Raw genomic sequence first — 6000 nt, 5'->3', positions numbered from 1 at the left:
TCAAACTTCCAGTACAAAGGTGCTCGTGCAAAGTATTATAGGCGCTACAGCCCAAACGTTTCCGGGATACATTTCACTTAAACAATAAAGCAAACATCATCCCAAAATATCTGGAAAGTGATGACCAAATTAAGTGGTAGACAATGTAACAACCGTTCGCCGATATAATTTGGAAACGGCAGAAAATTGCAAATGCGCTTGAGAAAAAAAACGTTGCCCAAGCATCAGCAATGGCGTCTTATTTTCCAATTATCTAGAATTACAAAACAGTAACAGAAACACATAAGTTAAACTTTTACTCAAAAGGAGATATCACAATATCACCTTTTACAATGCATAAGTTACATAAAGCACTATCAGTATCTGGAATATACTGATAGTGCATAAGACCAGACAGTGTCCATTACATGATGCTCAAGGGCTACATCACTACAATAACTTCTAACCCTGTACGATAAAATCTATTTAGAAATTCCTTTCCAGAGCAATGGCACCAAGCTATTCTAGCTTTTCCTAATAGATCCTGCCAATCCAACTCATTATAGTCCTATTACATTGACCAGCTGCATCTGTAAATTATTTGAAGAATTCATTAATCGTTTTAAGAAATCTGGCAAATCTTGACATCCATTATAGCTCAGAGTGCAGTGAGATAAAAGATCAACACTAGACACATCGATAAAGTTAGATGACTTCATCAGAAATGATTGGAACTTTGATTCCAATCTTTGATTGGAACTTCATGTCATTGTCTCTTTCAGCATCAATAAAGTCCATGATACCACCCGGAGGTACAGGATGCTTCTTGAATTGTATCGTCGTTGAATGTGGGAACACCTACCTATTTTCGTACAAAACTTCTTGCAGAATTGCACATATCAGGTATGTGCTCAAACTGCAATGTCCCCAAGTACTTTTGCAGGAAGGAGAAACAGGGATCAGTACTTAGCACCACCTTATTCATGGTTGCAATAAATTCACTAGCACAGCAGCTTCCAAACTTGACACTGCACTGTTGTTTGATGATTTCAGCATTTACTGTTGCTATCAAAATATCAGAACTAAAGAGAGGCAGCTTCTAGGGGCAATCAAAAAAGTAAGTTCAGGAGGATGCAAATCATTAGCTTCAGACTTTCTGCACAAAAAAATATGTACTCATTTCCATTAGCAACGTACTGCATCCTGACCCAGAATTAATATTAGATGGACAAACAATACCTGTTAAAACCAGCATTCGTTCCTTAGGAGCCATTTATGACCATAAGCTAAATGAACACATCAAACAGTTGAGAACCAGATTCCCCAAATACTAAACATCCTACTAGGTCACTCAGCAACCACCTGGGGACCGATATTTTAACGTTACTTCGTTTATACACAGCTCTTATTAGGTCCAAACTCGACTAAGGAGCAAGCAACAGTCTATGACTCTGCAAAGCCCAGCGTTTTGCAATGAATGTACCAATTCAACCATAACGTTATACGTGTGGCATTATGAGCCTTCGTATTTCATATTTTAGGATAAGCCGAATCATACAAAACACTCTTCATTAGGAAACAACAGCTGATGTTGCCTTATGCATATAAACATTGCAACTACTCAAAGGCTTCTTCCACCACCTTGTAGCAGTTCCACCAAAATGTCTTCAGATTCAAAACTAGAACAAGAGTCTACTACCCAAATGGAGCATCCAACATTTGAATGTCGTCATACAAGCTGAATTTTCCCAATTTCATCCCAGTATACGGGCCCTTGTGGACTGCATAGCTGATAGAATCACTGTACTCCCCCACATTGCGTGGAAAAGACCCGAGTTCGAGTCTCATCAATGACGTGAGGAATTTATGGGCTCTTCCCCATACCAATCTTGGAATAAACTCCACAAGATGCTGAAGCGTGCCCTGTTGTAGTTCTGCCCATCCATTGCACAATGTTGGGGGATCATGGCCATCCAGGTTCCAAACATGCCGAATCGGGTTGAGAATGGGTCATTTGGGTCCCATTCTCACTATCTGAGGATAGAAAAGTTAGTCAAAGTTCCTGAAACCAGTTAGCAACCTGCCAGGCATTGTGGCATGGCATATTTGAAACTATTGCCTTCGGAATATATCTATGTTACATCTATCCACATGTAACAGGGACTCCCGATAGACAGATTTTCATGAAATTTTATATTTGGGCCTTTTAAAAATATTCTTTGAGCCATTCCAAATTTCATTAAAATTGGACAAATAGAAATGCAGAAATTTTGTTTCTTTTTTTTCCATACAAATTGTATTGAAAAGAGAAATTCATGGATTAAATGTAGTTTTAATGTGGTATTGTTACAGTAGCATAGCTACCCTTTTTTCAGGCCCAGAGGCAAAGAACATGTTCGGACCCTACTTAATTAATGAAGATTGCAAAAAAGAGGGGACAGCCAAAGACGCTGGCCCCTAAACGGCCCGGAGGAAATTGCCTTGCCTGCCTACATAGTAGCTATGCCACTGTATTTTAGCTTTAGTTTGTGCGCACAAAGTTCGTGAGTCTCGTTGTGCAAGACTCATGGTATCGCTTGTGAAGATACGTGTGCACACACACACACACATATATATATATATAGGCAAATAGCTTAGATAAATGTATGGGTAGGGTGCTGACCTGACAGCTGTGGCAACAATGGAAAAATTACAAGTTCCTGAAAAATAAAAGCGGATTAAATGAAAATATATAAAAAACTTACTTAATGCTGTATGTCCCAAGATTTTAACTATGCGATCAAGGGCCGGCAGCCAAAACCAAAGAACGCACAACAATAAGCAAGGTCTGTTTCTGTTATGATGAATACATGACATGCAGACTTATACATTATAGCCAACACAACAGGAAAGGAATAAAAACAAAAACCATTTTCTAAAATAAATAAAAAGTAAAATTACACTAAATTAAAAGTAACAGATTCAAGTTAAAGAAAAAATGAAAGCAAACAGTACTAGGTGAATATCAAGATGAAAGAAAATAGTCGGGAAATAACTTACTGACGAACCAAGGGAAACGAAAGCAACAGGTCTATAACGGAGACCAAAGAAGCAAGCCAAAAGTTCCCAGCAAATTTATAACTGAAGTAACCCTGATTGTGGGGAAGTGTGTGTAAATTGGTCTCCATTACAGCCATGTTGCTTCCACTTCCCTTGGTTGGTCAGTGTTATTTTCTTTCGTCGTGAAATTGCACCTTTTTTTTTCTTCAAGTAGTACTGTTTGCTATCTTTCATTTTTTAACTGGAATCATTTTGCATTTATATTGGTTTTGTTTTTATTCCTTTTCTGTCTGCTCAACTATGATGTATATGTCTGCTTGCTGTTTCTGTCTGCCATCAGGACAGAAACCTTGCTTGTTGCTGTGCATCCTTTGATTTTGGCTGCTGGCCCTTGATGACGTAGTTAAAATCTTGGGACCTACAGCATACCTTTTTTATATTTTTTCATTTAATTTTGTTATGTAATCTTATTTTTCAGGAACTTAATTTTTCCATTGTTGCTACACCTGTCAGGTGCTGACCTGACAGGTGTAGCAACAATGGAAAAATTTATCTAATCTATTTGCCTATATTTCATTATGGTTGTTAGGCATTTCTGCTATTACTAGTAGTGTCCCAGATCCATAATCCATTCTAAGATTATTTTTCCTACTTTTTTAGACTTTTCTGTAGTATCGCTACATGTATATATATAATTAAAAATAATAGGTTGTAGTGATACTACGGAAAATATCACTACATATACAGGGTGCAGAGAAACTCTACCGACAAACTTGAACAAGTGTCAAAAGAAACATTTTTTGTCAAGTAAACATAGGTCGTAAATGAGTCGTTATAGCAGCAGAGCTATTAAAGGGTTGTAAAAATCAAAACACATTCACTAATTTAATGTCGTTTAATGCATAAAAACATTTGCTGTTGCACACAAAATAGAAAAAACAATTCATAAGAAGTGCTCAAACTGGTGACCATGATGTTCAATGCATAACTCACACCGACGCATAATTGAACGTTGTAAGAGTTGGAAGTTCCTAGGATTGTCTTGTATCTCTGCGCTTGCTGCAACAATCCGTGCTATAAGTTCCTCCACTGGTGTTTCATACACAAGAGTCTTCATGTATCCCCAAAAGAAAAAGTCCAAACAAGTCAGATCAGGCGACCTTGCTGGCTAGGCTACAGGTCCACCTTGACCAATCCATCTGCCTGTATGTAATTGTGCGCATACACGTCTGTGAAAATGTGGTGGTGCACCATCATGTTGGAACCACATTTGTGCTCGGACAATCAGAGGAACATCCTCCAACAACCTTGGAGGTGTTTGCTCTATAAAACGCAGAGTCGTCCAACTAAACGTACAGGCAACATGTATGGTTCAACTAAAAGGTTTCCAACAATGCCAGTCCACACATTGACACTAAACCTGTGTTGGTAGCCATGTTCAACCATTGCATGGGGATTATTCTCTGCCCACACAACTGTTGAACAATCCCTCTTGTGTGAAACATGCGTCATCAGTGTAAAGCACATTATTGGCAAAAATCAGGCTGCAAGTTGATTTCCTGTAAAAATCAGTGGGCGAACTCGACACAGTGGGCAAAGTCAGCAAGTTCTAGAGCATGCACTTTCTGGCATCGGATAGGATGTAGTCTGACTTCATGCACCACATCCCACACCAAAGCTGCACACCCAATCGGCATGCGACGGCACTTGTGCTGGTAGGAATATTAGCGAAGATCTGCAAAACCTGTTCCTCAAACCAGGGTGTCGACGTCCAGTATCATGCACATTCATACCGAAAGAGCCACTGTCCCACAATCTTTGTAGTATTGCAACAAACGTTGTGTGGTGAGGCAACCTTCTGCCTAGGAAGCATTCTTGATAAATCCTGAGCGCCTCTCTTCCGTTTCCATGTCTGTACCCATACTGAACATAAAATGACATGTGTTTATGCTATTGGCGGCAGATACACACAACTCCGAAGACCTCTCAACGCATGCATACATTAATGTTGATGGTAGTCGTACGTTTGAGCACTCTGTTATGGATTGTTTTTTCCATTTTGTGTGCAACAGCAAATGATTTGTATGCATTAAACGAATTAAATTTTGTTGGTACAGTTTCTCTGCACCCTGCATACCTCACAGTGCAATCAATGCATTGGAAAAACTACCACTGACTGAATCAGCACTAAATGGGGAATAGCTTCAATGGGAAAAATAATGATACGTGGGTATTACAATGATTTTATTTATACTAGAAATAATTATGCATGATTAGTTAGAAAAATAATAAATACAAATAATAATGAGGTAGGCTAAGAATGAATTTAATTGATAAACTTTATTTTGAAAAAGGACAATGAAAGCAAGAAAATTTTACTGATTAAAGAAAAATCCAAGTTGCACCATTTTGTTTCTTTGTGGAGTTCTCGTTAACATTGAATGGAATTTTCTAATGCTTGTCTGGTATTAATGCCACGCTCGTGTGGAGCACGATTCATGATTAAGTCTGAAGCAGTTTCCACTGCTCTAAACATTTTTTCAAGTTATTATTAGCTATATGGTGGAAGGAAGCCTGTGGCTTATGCTGCACCAGCCAAAAAAAAAAAAAAAAAAAATTTCCAGAGGTACTCTAAGAGAGAAACAGACAAATGTGAAAGGGAATCACCAAGAAAGAGAAAAATGATATCCAGCTCAGGACCCTGGGTATGCGAAGGCTATACTCACCAGATGTGAGCCCCTCTTATAAGGGAAATTCTTTTTCTCGCCCTTTACTAGTTCCTTCCTTACACTCTGGACTTTCTTCTGCTTCCTCATATGCCCATTCTTGGTCTAAGCTAAGGAGAGTATCATTATCGAGAACTTGAGAATATGCATCAGAGCACTCTCGAACATTAGCCATTTCCAAAGATTCGAATACAAAATTGTGTCAATTTTGACGTCTTCGGAAACATCGTGAATTTCGGATTCAAAGTCCAGGAAT

Source organism: Mastigoproctus giganteus, chromosome 1, assembly GCF_048544385.1.
Source record: "Mastigoproctus giganteus isolate SK-2022 chromosome 1, ASM4854438v1, whole genome shotgun sequence".
NCBI classification, from domain to species: Eukaryota; Metazoa; Arthropoda; class Arachnida; order Uropygi; family Thelyphonidae; genus Mastigoproctus; species Mastigoproctus giganteus.
Note: the sequence above shows the minus strand (reverse complement) of the source record.